A 17,721-nucleotide genomic window follows, 5' to 3' on the forward strand; every position below is an offset into this window, starting at 1 on the left:
AGCACATACAAGACAAAGATAGATAATAGAAACTGCGTATAGTTACAAGCATTGCTGAGAAATTGCAGTCTTGAATAACAAAGGGTCTGTTATTGATACAACGGAAGAGGGAAGGTGGTTCCAATCGGCGGCTGTTTTCGGTAAGAAGGCTGCTGAAAAGAATTTGGTGCGGCAAAACGGAATGGCAACCTTATGCTGATGATCAATGCGCGATGAGTGGTATGACGGTTGTGCAATGAGGTCTCGCTTCATTGATGGATTGTGAAAAAATATCTTATGAAAAAAATGCAGTCGCGCCAGTTTCCTCCGGACAGTTAAATTGGGTAGGTCAAGGTTAGATTTCATTTCTGATATGCTAGAAGTACGGGAATAATTAGAACAAATGAACCGAACTGAGCGGTTCTGAACAGATTCTAACGCGTTAATTAAATTTTGCTGTACGGGATCCTATATAGCGGACGCGTACTCAAGCTTTGGGCGAATTAATGATCGGTATAATAGAATTTTGAGGGACAGCGGAGCGCGAGAAAAGTTGCGGCATAAGTATCCTAGCGTTCGGTTAGCGTTATTACAGATGTAGGTAACATGCGTGTGCCAAGATAGATTGTTGGTAATGTAAACGCCGAGGTACTTATATGAAGAGACATGCTGGAGGGGAACGGCGTTAATTCTGTAGGTACAGGGGGGAGAAATAGATCGCCGGGTTATGGACATGCATTTAGATTTGTTAGAGTTGAGAGTCATAAGCCATTTATTGCACCAGGTTGAGACAGTGTCAAGGTCTGACTGTAGAAATTGGTTATCATATTCATTGTTTATTTCGCGGTAAATTACACAATAATCTGCAAATAACCTTATAGCGGAGTTAATGCTGTCTGGGAGATCATTAATATATATAAGAAAGAGTAAAGGGCCTAATACGGAACCTTGGGGTACGCCGGATGTTACTTTAGAAAGAGGTGAGTTATAGCCATTAGTTGTTACAAACTGAGTGCGATTAGTCAAAAAGCATTCAATCCATTTGAGAATGTTCGGGTCAATGTTTAAGGCACTAATTTTCAAGAGGAGTAATTGGTGAGGTACTTTATCGAAAGCTTTTTGAAAGTCAAGAAAAATGCAATGCACAAGTGAGCCGCGATCTAAAGCTGATGCTATGTCATTAGTAAAATAAAGAAGTTGGGTTTCACATGAGTAACTTTTTCGGAATCCGTGCTAGTAGGGAGTAAAAAAAGAATTTGATTCTAGGAATGAGACAAGGTTGGAGTAAATTATATGTTCTAACATTTTACAAGGAACACTGGTTAGGGAAATTGGTCTGTATTTGAGAGGAGACTGTGTGTTACCAGATTTGTGCAGAGGGACCACCTTCCCCACCTTCCAGTCAAGCGGCAAAGTGGAGGTCTGAATAGATTGTGAAAAGATTAAGGACAAGTAAATTGATGAATACAATGCAGTGTTTTTTAGAAACTTTGAGTTGATTTCGTCTACGCCACAAGAAGAGGATAACTTAAGCTTGTGAATTAAATTTTGCACTCCAACGGCATCAACGGTAACAGGATACATGGGTAAAAAATCACGACTAGACATTTGGGGCAACGCAGAAGCAGAACAACTTGAAAAAGAAGTAACAAAAAAATCATTTAATGCAATGCAACACTCTTCACAGCGAACTGGCAGCCCGTCTGAGTTCGTAAGCGAAATGTTTTTCTTTTCCCTAGGTTTAACAGTTTTCCAAAACTTAGAAGGGTTGGTTACAAGAATTGAGGGAAGGGTATTATTAAGAAAAACGCGCTTGGCTTCCTTGATAGCTGCTCTGTATTCGGAAAGGACAGATTTGTACACGTGCCAACGGGCTAACGAATTAGTCTGCTTTGCCTGACGGAACAACCGTTTCTTTTTATTCCGCAGTTTTTTAAGTCAGTTGAGAACCAAGGGGGGCGTTGGCGACCCTTGATAACGTATGTGGGATGACTTCTTTCAGTAACCCTTAGCCATGTTTCAAGGCCGTGATTGTCCTATCACTATTGCAAACTCATTTCCTGCCGTACTTTCACCCTTCGCTGATTCGTTCATTCCAAAAACCATCATTGAATGGAACCAGCTGCCTTGGAGTCTTCCAATAGAAAGCAATGTTTTAAAATTCAATGATAAAAAATAACCAAGTTCAGTGTTCTGGTGTCTTCTGAATAACCCATTTCATTTTTATTTTGTGCTCTATTATTATGTTATTCTATTGTATTGCATTATAGTTTTAAATATTCTTGTAATACTTCCAAAGTGTTCCGTTATTGTGTTGCCTTTTTGATTATGCTTAAGTAAGTGTTGTTTTGTTTGCAAATTTTTATGGTTGCTTTGCATCTATTACATTGTATATATTTTTTCTCACACCCTTATGTAATACCCTCTCATCGAAGACCTTTACAAACTCCTCGAAATAAGTCAATTCTCGCTTTCATAATTCATTTCCTTACTTTTTTTCACAGGTGATGCCGAAAGCACATTTAGTGTGTTGATTTCAGTGCAATTTTTTGTCTTATATCCTTAGCAGTATCATGTTGGCATTAAAAGGTGGCCTTCTAAGCATGAATCGATGTATGGTGATTGTTAAAATGGAGTGGGATTTGTTAACAATTATGATAAAGTGGGATATGTTGTGAGAAGTGTGTGTGGTCATATAAGTGTGTGAAATAATATGCAGTGAATAGCTCACTTTGTATTTTGTGGTAAATTAAGCTTTCATTTGAGCAGGACAGAGACCTTAATGGGAAGTGTATGAACAGTACTAGTACACATGGAGAACCAATTTTTTATGCAAATCACATAAATATGTCATTGGCTGAAAATTGTGATGTCATTCGGTTCCTTGCTCACAATTTTTCTCCTTCTATCATAGTTTACAGTTTCTTTTATACTTACCTCCTTCACTCATATTTTGTTTCTTATGCTTCATGTGTTGAAATAGGGTACCGATTCTGTTGCTATACAGCTATGTGCCAAAACAAGTGCAATAAATGCCTAATGTTTTGGATACAATTAAGACATTTGGGGGTTTAGGCATAGTATTGAAATCCCATCTAAATCAGGTCCTTGCGCATTTGCAGGTTTTTGCATGTATTAGGTTGAGCATTCGCTTACAGATAGGTGGGAAATGTTGTAAAACGTGTTGTCGTTCCACAGCTACTTCTACACTAACATAAGGTTTAAATAGGCAAAGGTAATCATGTACTGTATTTACAAGTGCAGCAACATTCCTTCATTAACCGGGGGCTGTAGTCCACTTGCAGACAATGTAGGTAACATGGTTTTCAATGCCCTTTCTGTTCTTTTTGCATGATCTTTTGTGCAGCATCCCATGAGCAGGACCATTCACTCATGTCCGTAGAAGGTGGACTGTACTCCTGCCGACAGTGCACCTATGTTACCAAGAACAGTGCACACATTCGAAGACACCTTCGCATACACACCAGCGAGCGGCCCTTCCAGTGCCACTTGTGTCCAGCTGCATTCGTTCAAGGCAGTCACCTTAAAGGCCACATTCGTACACACACAGGAGAGCGTCCCTTTTCCTGTGACCAATGCAGTGCATCGTTCTCTCAGAAAGGGAACCTTGTGGACCATGTGCGCATCCACACAAGGGAGGGTCCCTTTTCCTGTGACCTCTGCAATGCATCCTTTTCACAGAAACGGTATCTCGTGGGCCACATGTCCTGTCGTCATAAAAACAGAAAGCTGTGAAAAGTGAGTGGTTTACTGCCTTCTGTAAGGGGGGAGGCACATCAGGCTGAAGAGAGCTCGTTGATTAGAAGACACAGAAAAAGAGTAGTTTGAGTTTGGGGTTTGTAAGTTATCTTAGTTTAGCAAGTGATAACGGCATGCATACATGGGATGAAAAACCAGGAGTAGAAGAAAGTGCAAAGAAGAGGCCACCTTCTTGAGAAGCAAGTATTCACACTATCGTGCAGTTTTTAGAGGTAACAATTCCTTCATGAGAAAAACTGGTGAGCGGCCACATGCACTTAGTTTCGAACTTTGTGCCTCATGGAAGGTGCGAGGAAAAAGGATTAGAGACCATAATTTCTTTAATTGCGTGTCTCATAATCTGCATATTCAGCTATAGTGGAGGTGCTATTGCTTTTGTCCCCCTGGATTTGTTTCTCTTGATGTCAGAATACTGCATAATAATTAGAAACTACATCTAATGAATTATAAGGCACTTTATTTGTGAGCCTTCTCCCAAACTTGTTTTGGGAATCATTTGAATGTCTCATAGCTTGAACCAGTCCGAGAGCAAGAATGTTTAGGTATATTTATCTTTTTATTTATTTTAGACATACTGCAAGCTAATTCTAGCTTTTTGTCCGGAAGAGGCTACAATAAATGCAATTAAGCAAATAACAAAGAACTCATGCAAATACTAGTACAGATTTTTTTGGTTGGGAATCTGGGGGTAGAGATTTACATTTATATATTTGAAACAATCATTCATACGTGGGAACACTTAAATATATATATCACTCATATGGTCATATCATAATGAAAGGTATTAGTATCGAGGGCAGCCGCTGCAGAGGCTGGTGCTGCTGTCGCTGAGACATAGTAAACGACATCACGTGACTCATTTGTGACGTCGTTAGTGCAGCACACTCGCTTTCAACCCCGAGACAGCTCATTTTTAGGGCGAAGCTCCTTAAAGCGGCACCCGTTTGTTCCTCGTAGCAGTAGTAGTAGTCGTAGTGTGTAACCAGTCTTAATTTTTTACCTCAAAGGTGGTGCCGGTGGGAGATTTCTGCTGTGCTTTGTTGAACAATAAAAAAATCGCAGCGTGCGTGTTAACTAAAAGCCGAATTCTCCTGTCTCTCATTACCCCTTTGCAGCCATTGGCATGTACATTGAGCATTATCTGACAAGAAAGGGTTGCTACGTTATACTCGCTGGGTGTAATTTCCTTGGTTTTAAAAAGGTTTAGCGAGCGTCGGGCCGCAGTGCCATGAGTACCGTGCACTAGTATATACCATGAACTCGAGGTGGTTAAAGGTGGGAAGTAGACACGAAGCGCAAGCTGTAAGAAAGTGTGTGTGTGCCTCCTCTCGTTCAGTCCTTGGAATGTCCGCTGGATGACGGTGCTTCTATATGAGGAATATGTGATGAAAAGATGTGAGATGGTAGTACTTGGAGTGTAAATAGGTGGACGAACGGACACACAGACAGATGCATGGATGGACGCACGGATGGCTGCACGGACGGATGGACGCAAGAGCGGATGCATGACCGAACGCAGGGACGGACGCACAGATGGACGTGTGGATGCACGAACAGACGCACGCACGGATGGGCAGATGGACGCACGTGCGGCCACACAGATGCACGGATGGACGGACGGAAGCAAGAACGAATGGACAGACGGATGCTTCGCCCCACTCTCCATCATTCACTCCGTGAATATGCTGCCATTTTTTTTTTAACCTACATGTTTGTTGACCACTCAATACCGCTGCGTCGGATGCATTCGAGTGAGCCTAACATGATTTAGCCCTTTCAAAATGTCGCGGCAGTGATATACTTGATTGATAAAACTGAAATTGGTGAAATGAATCGGCGTTCATCCTCAAGTGTGTAGCTCACTGAGCGACCACTTCTCTTTTCTTTTTTTTTTTCGTCGTCCGCAAAGATTTTGTGTTCCAAATTAGAGTTTAGAAATGTTCGGTTTGTACGACAGTGTACTTCACGAATCTGTAACGCATAGGAGTTTATTACCTTTATTCGCACTAGGCAGGAAAGAATGATTCCCGAAGCGTGAGATTGCAGCAGCCATTCTATTCGGCCCTTGTGTAGTTACACAAACTCATGGTGCAGTCTCTACTTCTTACCCTGGTGTGAGTTTCCCTGCATCCACAAAACATAGAAGCAGCGAAACGCATGTTCCATAAAACCGAGAATGGCAAAGCAATCCTGCATTCATTATTGCGTGTGCAACACGCACTTTTGCGAAAAAGATTTTGTGTGCTTTGTTGAGGCTAAAATCTTCTGTAAGTACGACGTTAGAATTTCCGGGAATGTACACTTAGTAATTTGTTTTTCTGATTCACACGAGGCCAATAAGCTTTTTCCAGCTGTCTGTAGCAAGGGGCCGCAAGAATGATTTTGTCCTTGTGCAGTTCTTTTGCATTGCGTATTAGGGCTTCTCTCCTTCCGTTAGCAGCCTAGATGTGGTGAGCTGCTGGTACACGAATTGGTTGATACCAGGGGCCAGCAAAGTCACTGAAAATAAGATACGGTAATTGTAAATAATTGTCAAGCAAGTTAAGCGTGCAGTTATCGCAACGTTCTTGCATCATATCACATTAGTAAATACACGCCGCACAGAGAAGCTTGGTAGTGAAAGCGAGTATTAAGGAGACAAAAATATATACGGGTGAAGTTCCGTTTACTGAAATATAATTGTTAAGTATAATCGTCCGGCAATAAATCTGGTGAAAGTATCAGGCTGTGCAAACCGCAGTTGTTGTGAACAGTAATGTTATTGCAACAAAAGATCTCATGCAGCAGCTTATAAAATGTAACGTGAGCTTGATAAAACCAGTGTCAAAGCATCGTTCACTTTTGACCACTCGATGCCGTTCTGAAAATAAGGGGGAGGTGTCGCCGTGAATCATGCCGAGCAGTCCACACAAATTGAAACGTTACCTGCCGGTCGTGCTCTTTCGGCGCAAAAGCAAGAGAAAAGTGCACGCTATCGCGCTCGCCTCAGTAAACGTAAACGTGCACAAAATGTGGGGGTGCTTCAATTTACACATTACTAGAATAATTTCAAAACTCACCTTTTACCAAAGTGCCTCTTAACGTTGGGCATCCATGCTGCCATGCGCATGAGTTCCGTCGAAAATGCATGACGTGGCGATGACGACACGTTAAAAATATTTGTTGGCAAATACTCCAAATTGTTTTGCAGCTAATACAGTGCAAACGACCCTTGCAAAGCGAAAAAAGCCACGGCTGAACAGCCTGAATTCTTGGAGTTGTCGAACACTTTGCATAGTCAGTACCGCTGCATAACGTCGTTTTATACATCTCAGGAAGAATCCGGCAAATGGTGCCGCAGTATGTCCTTGCCTTTATTAGACATGTTATCATACCCATACATGTCCAGGAGTTTCAAAAAAAAAAAAAAAAAAGAAAAATGTTGCACATCTTAATAGTATTTTGTGAAACCTATGTAGATATTTTTCTTTTTGTACATGGCAGCAAACTCTAATGGCCTTCCTGGCCACATTGCTATGGTAAAAAAAAAACATACCCAGTATGAGACAGCCTTTGCAAATTGCTATTCAATTTGCTAATTTGGAAAGATAGTTTTCATTGCAAAGCCATTTTGTAATTTTGTTGAAGAAAGACACTCATGTGTTAATATACGCAAAAACACAGTCCAAACTCGGATATCCAATATCGTAGATCAAAAGTGAAATTGAAGATATATTTATTTATCCATGCACCATCCTACCCCACAATACATTGTATTTAATAACATAATTTATGCTATTTCTCTCACTAATGTAAAGTACCTGTACACTTTAAGGTATGTAACCACATTTTTTTTGAAATCTTATTTGATTTTGTTCCTTAGTTGTTTTCTTTGGCATAAGAAAGGCTATTTAAAAAATGCATTTCTAGTATGTTAGACTAGAAAAGTACAACTTTTTACAATCAAATTATGAAAATTATCCAAAATATGTCAATGTAACCATACATTAACCCTGTAAAGCCCAATGTATCATATTTGGTACATTGAATATAATATCTCAATAAAGCTTCTATAGGTGTCATAAGCAGCTATTGACGATATTTGACATATTATGAAAAAGCTAGACTGGCTTACATAATGTAATGGAATGTAAAGGATGGAATGGAATGGCAAAACTTTATTTGCAGTCCTGCAGGATGCGCGTAGCGGGCGTATCCTATGTAAAGACCGACAGGGAATACCTGGCGGCCTCTTCGTGGGCCTGCTGGATGGCCCATTGCTGGTCGGCGAGAAGTGAGCTCCTGAGGGACCTCTCCCATTTGCTTGAGGTAGAGTCGGGAGGTATTGTTCCACACTCCCAGAGCATGTGTGCGAGTGTCGCCGTGTGTCCTCACGAGTGGCATGTGTCGCTAAGGTATGCATCAGGATAATAAACGTCAAGCTTGGCAAGGTTTGGGTGTGTGTCTGTAATAGACGTAGGGTTAGCACCTGTGGTCTGTCAAGTTATGGAAGTGGGAGTGGAAAAATGTGGCGTTCAAGACAAAACTACTTTGTTATGTCGTACGTATTGGGTGCATCCTGATTGCTCTCTAACTCAGCGAGATGGGGTTGCCCTGTGGCGACGCGGTCAGTAAGTGCGTGCGCTGAATCATGGGCGATCTTGTTGAAGTTAAATGGGGCACCTGGTTGAGATAGCGGGGAACCAGATGACAGTTTGGTGCTACAGGGCACTTGGGTCCACTATGCACAGGATACGCAACGCCTGGTCGGGGATGACTCCACGTTCAAAGGCTTTGATGGCGGGTCTGGAGTCGGTGTAGATGAGTTTCCGTTTGCTGTTGAGCATACCTATAGCTATAGCTACTTGCTCCACTACTTCGGGGTTTCGAGTGAGGATTATGGCAGAGTTAAAAATCTGCTGCGCTGATGATACCGAAACCGCTGTCAAGGCTCGATTGATGTGATAGGCAGCGGTGTCCACGAACGAGACGTTGCCCGCTTCTATGTCTATGCGCTAGACCAGTGATTGTCATAAGGTCAGCGTTTTTACGGGGAATTAGAGTCAACTCTGAGGGATCCCTGGCCGTCGAGGAGAAGAAGCCGAGCTCGCGCAGAATATGGCGGCTCTCTTCGGTGGTGGTCAGCTAAGTCAATTGCACGCGTTGCTGAGCTTCGACGATCTTTTCTAGCGTGTTATGTATGCTTAGCTCGAGGAGTTTATGCGTTGGAGTGATGATAGAAAGGCCAAGGGCTTGTCTGACCACCTTGCGAATAAGCGCATTGAGTTGATCACGCTCAGCACGTAGCCATTTGTGTATAGCAGCAACCTAGGTAAAATGGCACAAAACAAACGCATGTACAAGACGCAGCAGGTTATCTTCTTTCAGGCCATGGTGTCGATTGGCTACTCTGTGTACGAGTCGTATGGCATTCTTAGTCTTAGTTCTGAGCTTGAGTACTGTTCGGGTGTTGGTTCCGCGGGACTCAATGATCATGCTGAGGACCTTGATGGTGTCTACCTTGGGGAATGTATGACCATCTCTGGTGTGGAGGGTGATATTGCGTTCCGCCGGAGGTTTCCACCCTTTGTGCTTGGCACCCCGTTGTTTGGGCAAATATATCAACAGCTTCGACTTCGCGGGTTAGTACCTGAGACAGGTGTGGTCGAAATAGTAATCAGAAATGTCGATGGCCTCTTGCAGGGCGGACTCAATGAATAAGCCATCTGACCCTGTGGAGCACCATATGGTTACATCGTTTGCATAGATGGTGTGGTTTAGCCTGTCAATTTTCGAAAGTTGTGCGAAAAGCCGAATTATCACAAGGTTAAAGAGGGTCGCCGAGAGGAGGGATCCCTGAGGAGTTCCTCGCTGTCCGAGCTCCACTTCTTTCAACAATACATCTCGCACGCGGAGGAGTGCTCTGCGTCGAGTAAGAAAGGAGTGGATAAAGTCGAATCGATGCCTCAGGCCAAGGGCTGCGATCGCTTTCAAGATTGACGAACGCATTATGGTATTGAATGCCTTCTATGAATTGAGACCGTGTATCGCACGAGTGTCTCGAGTGTTTCCGCCATCTAGAATTTGGTGCTTTAGGAGTAACATGGCATCCTGATTGGATAATTCTGATCGGAAGCCAATTATGTGGTGTGGAAGGCAGTCGTTATCTTCGAGGTATCGACCAACCCTGTTGAGGGCGACGTGCTCAGCCAACTTGCCCACGCACGATGTGAGATGAGGCGTATGTGATCTGTGCTCGGCGCCTTTCCAGGTTTGGGGAGGAGGACCGTGTAAGCTAGTTTTTAGGCATCGAGTATCTCACCCTTTCTCTATATTTCGTTGATAGTGTCGGTGAGGTAAGTGACAGAAGGTTTGTCCAGGTTGCGTGGGAGCTTGTTGATGATGTCATCAGGGCCAGGGGCTGAGCGGCCATTGAGCTCATGGAGAGTTTGGCGCACATCTTCGGTAGAAAAGTCGGCATCTAATTTGGTGTTGTTGCTACCAGAGTAATCGGGTGAGGGGTCACAAGGCCCGTGAGAAGCGGGAGATATTTCTCCTTGATGTTCTTGACAACATTCTCCGGTTATACTGTCCGTTTAGCTTCATGAAGTACCATCACGATCGAATGACGCTGATTCGTGTGGGTGTTCGTTTCATTGAGGAGTGAGTAAGTTTCACGTTTTCCCACAACGAACCAGACCATCAATCAAGTTACAAACTTCGTCCCACTACTGTTCTGAAAAGATACGGCAGTGATCCATCATGGTCTTGTTCAATTGAGATATGCATTTGCGTAACCTCGATTGAAATACAATCTCCACTGGCCCATTAGAAGGGCCAGTCTCCACTGGCCCTTCCAGCGGGCCAGTGGAGACTGTTTGGCCTCGAGTAGGTAGGCAAGACGACTGTCCATTTGTTCTGTTAGAAGGTCCGTACTGATAGTTTAGGTTGCCTTGTTGATGTCAGCTTTGAACTAGGCCGTCCAGGTCTCGAGGCTTGGTGTGGTATCGGGAGGAGGTCGTTCTGCGTGTGTCTTGTGAAGGAGGTCCCAGTCGAACCACGTGTACGACTTGGTCTTCCTGCTGACTGTGTGGAGGTGTACGGCGAATATGAAGTGGTCACTACCGAGATCTACCGCAAGGTTGGATCAGCGGGCTTCCGTGATATTTTTGACAAAGCAGGGATCCGGCGTAGTGTCTCTTTGAGTTGACATACTGGTGCGAGTGGGGAAGTCCTTGTCCGTAATGAAAATAAGGTCCACGTCATTTGCACTTTTCCAAAGCTTGTTACGTTTGGATGTGTCGTACGGGTAGCCCAGGCGCTATGCGTGGCGTCAAAATCACCCGCAATCACTAGTGGGTTTGGACCCACAAGACGGACAACTTTCTAGCACAAGCGTGTGAACTTTAGTTTATAACGGCTGGGACTACTTTTTACATTGAGGATGCACACACTTTGTTCTGATATGCTTCCAGGGAGAATTTCGATCATAACGTGTTCAATTTCGGGCACATTGAGGCTGTGCGCTGTGCAGGTAATCTTGTCAGCGACCAGGGTGGCGGTACCACGTCCTCCCGAGAGACAGGGCAACCACTGGTATCTGGAAAACAAGGCGGTTAGTACTACAGTCTTTTGTAACAGCATGATGTGAGGTTTGGCTTCGTGGCTACGGAGGTATTGCTACAGGAAGGCTTTCTTGTGGGTGAAGCTTCTGCAGTTCCATTGCCAGATTCGCAACTCGTCATTTGGCCTGGCCATCTTGAAGCATGTAGGAGTCGGCCTGAGCACCCGGTGGGTGCATAAGGGCCGCGTGAAGTGGTGGACTGAGCACGGCTGTACGCTGCGACAACGGCTTACCCGAAGCAACGGCAGGTGCGACGAAGTGATTGAGGTATTATTGCTCCACTTGGCCCAACCGATTATCATGAGCCGCAAGGGTAGACTGCACGAGAGCCATGCTTTTGCCAAGAAAGCGAAGGCTTTCCTTTATTGCCGATAGCGTGCTCTTAATGTCATCTAACTAAGCCTTTAAAGCTGGCTGATCAAGGGCGACCGCGCTTTTCTTGTGTGCGCATTCACTGTTGTCATTACCGGCGCTTACGGGTTGTGGCTGCGACGGGGTGATTACAATGTCATCGTTGTCGGTGGTGGGCGTAGCAGCGCATGCGTTTCTTTCATTTTTCAGTTCGGCAATTGCGACCGTGAGTTTGCGTATTGTTTCTTTCATCAGCGCGTTTTCGTGCTTTAAAATCACTATCTCAGATATGGTGTGTGTATCATGCTCTGGGAGTGAACCTGACCCTACCTGTGATGTAGTGTTTCCTTTTCCCCGCTTGAGTGAGAGTTCCCCGCTTATTCTTGTTGATGTTGCCTGGCGATGGTGGTGCCGATTGGCTCGGCAATCGTGGGCTCGGCAAACGGTTGTTGTGTCGCGTCGAGTGTGCTCGCTCCCCTCATCGTCGTCATACTACGTATGGAATGTGGTAGCGTTCTTTACATTCCTTGTCGGCAGTGAGGTGGGCTTATCCGCAAAGCTTGCATGTTGGTGTTCAGCGGTGTTCCTTTTCTGGGTTCGGCACACTGCAGCCTCGGCAGATTATGTCTTCAGGGTTCGAGCGTCTCGAACCCTGGAGCTTGATGGCCGAGTGGACTGCAGACGTAGTAAATATCTATCTGTCTACAGTATAGTGTACATTGAAGTAGCACCGATCCGTATCGCAAAAAATTAGGCAAGCGATATCCATCGAATGCCATGATCACTGCGGTGGTTATTCCGATGCGCTTGGCAGCCAGGGCTAGTGAATTGAGGTCGTGTACAATCTTCACACCAATATCCGCCGAACCGTCTTGCACAGGAATCTCTCGAATGATGCCTTTGCATGTAGAATGTGGTGTTGCTTCGTAGGCACTAACTTCATAGGTCTTGTTAGCGATGCAGATTTCTTTAACGTGCACGTAGTGATTAGCATTTTCTCTCCTCGAAGGGCTTGCCACTAGCATATTCTGTTTAATATTGGGGCAGAGCGTGTCTGCTTGCTGTTCCAATGGGCTGATACCTGCCGAAGTCGAAATGGCTTCAGCGATTGTCGTTTGGCCAACCCTAGCAATGTTAAGACCCCCTCTGGGTTCAATGATGATGGGGATGATGTCCTTTGGTAGTTGAGGCATTCGGCTTGCTCGAATAATTTTGTTCTTCACATTTTCTTTGTTGCAGGGTTTGTGCTCATTGCGTTTCGAAGCACTATATGACGGCGCACGTTTGGAGCCTTCATTTCGGGCTAGCGCTCGGCGACACGAGGCAGTCTACCAGCCTTGGTCTGGTGTGATTTCCTTCGGGTCAATGTCTTCGCCTGTCACTTGGTACTCCATTGTTCACCGAGACAGTGCAGCTACAGGACGCGCAAGCGAGCGCGGGCCACAATAGAGCGAAAAAGGCACTCGCTAGCTGTCGGCAGGCGTGCGACAATGGAGGAGGTGCAATAAAATGCAAGAAACAAGCAGTCACTGTGCCCAAATTGTGTTGGCAGAGTCCTTGTGTCTCCTGGAAGTCGTTGCCGTAATATAACGTTGACATCGCAAAGTAGCGTCGCGAAAACGTTGAATAAGGCAGGAGCCATAGTGGAAGCTTTCGCACACTTCGGCTTCTTCTTCTTCTCTGTAATGTATGATAGTAATATAATTATTAACAATTATTACTAATTAACCTTCGCCTCAAACAAAACTTCATTCATATTTTTCTCAAAGTCTACTGTACAAGGAAAGTAAAATCAGTCAGCTCGCAATTTTTCTGAAGACGTAACTGTTCGTAGACATTACAGGGTCAAGACTGTGCAGTGAACTAGAATCTTTGCGCCGTTATCGATATTGAACATAATGTGGCCGAAAAACAATTTTTTTTATTTTCATACGACTGTCTTTCAATTGAAACAATATAACATCAAAAGTTAATTGGTGATTTTTAATTATCCTTGTTCATTACATAGATATAGATTGATTGATATGCGGGGTTTAACATCCCCAAAACACCATATGATTATGAGAGACGCTGTAGTGGAGGGCTCCGAAAATTTCGACCACCTGGGGTTTTTTTAACGTGAGCCCAAATCTGAGCACACGGGCCTACAGCATTTTCGCCTCCATCCAAAATGCACCCGCCGCAGCCAGTATTCGATCCTGGGACCTCTGGGATTACATATATTACTGTTCGAGAAAGAAGCATGGGGAGTTCTGTTTAAAATTATTGAATCACTTGAAAGTCATGATTGTTTTACAGATTGAAAAACTACTAAAAATGAAGTTTTGGAAGAAACAAAAATGTATTTTCCAAACCTGCTATATGCACCATTGGAAGGTTGCGGGATGCTAAAAGCAGCCAGACTCATAACTGGGTCCTTCCATAGCTTTTGTGAGTTGACTGTTCCTAGTGTTTTTCTAAGCTCCTAGTTTTTTTTATCTTGTTTTTTTTTCAGCCATTGACTGGCAGCTGTCCTTCTTCAAGTGAGTTTAGTTCATGCTGACATAAGCTACTGTGCTGCAGTAGCCAGGATATTGACAGCTCACAGCCTGCCTCAAGATATCCATCATGCCACTATTTCCACTGCTAAACTGACATATACGATCCTACAGACAAAAAACATTCCCTGGATAGCATGCACATATTTATAATCACGCTGCCAAAGCATACCATCTAAACACTCATTTGCATTCTGGGTTTTCCTGATGACATGTTTCCTCAGATTATGCTGTCTAAATAGAGCTCTGGATATGCAGCCTTCTCTTTGTTTGGTATGTCTTGCTAAAGGCCCCCCCCCCCCCCCCGTGAATTGTATTGCGCTGTGTCCAGAGCTTTGGCTTTTTTGCAGGCACACCAATTTTCACACTTTGTGTTTTGGCCTTTGTTTCACTCGAAACTGCTGGACTACTGGTATGCTAATAAACACCACAATCTCATTAATTCTTTGAAAAGAAATTGAGAAAAAATGCACCTTCTATAAATCATGCAATGTAAATTGACTAAAATATTGTGTAGTTTCACTTGATCACGATATTGTGACTATCGGCTCTGGACGAAAGCATAACAAACTAGGATGGATCGTTTAGGTGTTGCTATACTCACCCTTGATGATTCTCCTAATTTCTTTTCTATATATATTATAGTTTCTTTCGTACTGTGTTCTTTTGACTCATTTTGTATCATATACTTCATGGGTTCAAATATCAAGTAATTCTTTTGCGGTACTGTTTTGTATTTATACTGTAAACACTTTACAATTAGCTCAGGATAGCATTTGTGAAAGGCTATGCTATCATGATGCTAATCAAGGTGCTGTTGCGGTATTAAACAAGATGCTGCGCAAAGCTCACTTCTTTGTTCGATTTCGTGTCCGTGTTTACATTGTACAGCACCTTGTTTATTAATTATTTCACCTCAGTTGTCATTTTGTTTTCCTCATGCCTTAACTACCACTTGTGATACCCATACATCTCCTAACCTATTGATCATTTCTTCACATCACCTATGTTGCACTACCTCTAAGGTTGTCCCACCTGACTCAGTGAATATCTTATTAAAGAGTGTATTAATTACAGAATTCACCTACAGATTGATGGAAACTTGCGTGAGACTCGTACTATGTCATTGAATATTAAACACTTCTGTATGGCATTTCAGTTTACTCAAAGGTTATTGTGCACTTCACAAAAATGCAAGAATCGGTGTGCATTGCCTGATGCTGAAGTACAATTCCATGTAGTGACAGTTTTCATTTGTTCTTGTTCTACTTGTTACTTTGCAGGTGCCTTGTCTACAAAAAACAATGTTGAGATGGACGAAAAAATAAAATATTTTAAAATGTCTTACAATTTATGAATAATGTTCTCGAGTATATTACTGGAGTCTAGTGTTAAAGACATTGTTGTACGTACCCCATCGCAGCCTTTGTGTACTGGTGCAAAATTTGCCATTTTTCAAGGATGTAGAACTTTTTTTTTGCAGTGATGCATAATAGAGAACTAAATATACACAAAAGCGGACCCGCATTTTTTACCATCACAATTTGTGATGCTCATGGAAGCCTTGGAAATGTTTTTCTTTCTTCTGTCTTCCAGTTTTCTTTTCAATTCAACTTCTTTCAATCACATTTTCTTTCATAACTTCATGTATTCAAGTGTCACACGATGCTTGCTATGTGCATCACCGATTGGGAACTTATGTGCAGCGATAGTGTGATAATTAGCCAAATAGTCAGGTGCCTAATTTGTTGTCACTAATGAAGATAATTGTGGTTAATTATGTATTGTCTGTCTGAATCGCATTTCAGTCAGGCCTTTGTGTACTGGCAGCAGGCTTTTGCATGTAAGCATAGCATTGATGTAGAGAGCAATGGGAATTCGTGTAAGACGTTTTATCGATGCTCTGCTCACTGCACACTGCTCTGCGCCGCTGCACTAACATGAGGATACACAGAGATTAGTTTTTACTTAAGTTAACTTTGCAGCAGTTCCTGATTGCTTGGTTTTTGTGGAGTCTGATTTTGTGCATAGAGCACAACAAGTGGTTTACATGCCTCTCTATTTCTTTGTCTTTATTGGTTCCCCATTCTTGGCATCATTAGAGCAGCATCGGTCAATCATGTTCATACAAGGGGGGCTGCATTTCTTCCATCAGTGCACATATGTTAGCAAGTACAAAACATGTGAAATCCCAGCTTTATTTTCTACCAGGCGTGCGTCCCTTTGAGTGCCACCTGTGTCCCGATGCAATCAATTGGCCGTGTGGTCTTATAAACCACTCTTTACCCTCACAGGGGAGCATCTCTTTTTTTGTGTCCACTGCAGTACATTTTTTTTTGTGCAAACCTTAATAATTTGCAGGAGATCCCTGGGCTGGGCTCCCACCTAGGAGTTAACCGAGAGACAGTGCCTCCCGGCAGCTTCCTTGGCCTGCTGGATCGCCCAAAGTTGATTGTCTAGGCCCGTACTGAGCATCGCAGTCCGCCAACGCACCGGAAGGTCTTCATTTGAGGCGACCTCAAAACTTCTGATTAATGCTCGACATTGCCATAGGATATGGTCAAGAGTGGCTCTGTTGGTACTGTGCTAAGGGATCCTGGAAACACATTTGAGCCTGCACAAGAAAGTAACGCTTTTCTATGATATTCATACATTGTGTGCCAAGCGAGTCTTCATAGACAATGTGTGCTTGGAAAGATAAACACTCAAGTAAAAATGAGGGTGGGAATAAAATCTTTGATGGCTAGTCTTTTCTGTTTTTTTTTATTTCACGGCACTTTAATGAAGACCAATAGATAATGCCCACAATGGCAATACAAGATTGCAATAAAATGTTGAGAAAGGCAAGTTTCTTTTGTTTTGTTTATTATAATACCACCTCATTCAGTTTGAAAAGATAATGTTTTCGAAATGATTTCGAGACACTTGGAACATGGTGAACATGTTTCTGTGATTTTTTATCATGATTATTATTTCTACTGTTGCTGGAGATGTCTGTAACTTGTACATAAAGCAGGCTTCTCCATGATGTGATGAAGTGTGAGGAGAAGCCGAATCGAACTATACAAGTATGCGTGCTGGCATTATTGATCAGCTGCCAGCTCATAAAATGGTCTGATATGTCGTTAAGCTAGCACACACAGAAAAAGCATTTCACATGTCATAACTACTAACACAGCTGACCAACACTCTTAGTTTTAAAATCCACATGGATACTCCATAATGTGGATGGCAGAATCGCCACCGGAGTAACTCTGGTGTTGGAGGTACGGGCGTATCATTGGAAGGCTGCAGGCTCAGTTCCTGCCATTGGTGAGCTATCTTTCATTCACTTCAGTCTCTTCACATTTATATAATTAGTGCTTTCTTGTTGTAATTAATGTCGAGCCTAACAATGAAAGACGAGCCTTTCCTTTTCTTTCGTTTATTGTGTATCTCAGCAGCCAGCAAGGTGAACATTCAGGAGGTTTT

The 17,721-nt window shown here is 43.2% G+C and overlaps 1 long non-coding RNA gene across 1 annotated transcript; it reads left to right on the forward strand.

The window, feature by feature from the left end:
* Positions 1 to 461: 461 nt before the first annotated feature.
* LOC142771716 (uncharacterized) lies at positions 462 to 17,097 on the forward strand. Its single transcript, XR_012886098.1, has 2 exons — positions 462 to 3,738; positions 16,612 to 17,097. It is a non-coding gene; the product is annotated as an uncharacterized LOC142771716 (long non-coding RNA).
* Positions 17,098 to 17,721: the final 624 nt, after the last annotated feature.

Source organism: Rhipicephalus microplus, chromosome 9, assembly GCF_043290135.1.
Source record: "Rhipicephalus microplus isolate Deutch F79 chromosome 9, USDA_Rmic, whole genome shotgun sequence".
Taxonomy (NCBI): domain Eukaryota; kingdom Metazoa; phylum Arthropoda; class Arachnida; order Ixodida; family Ixodidae; genus Rhipicephalus; species Rhipicephalus microplus.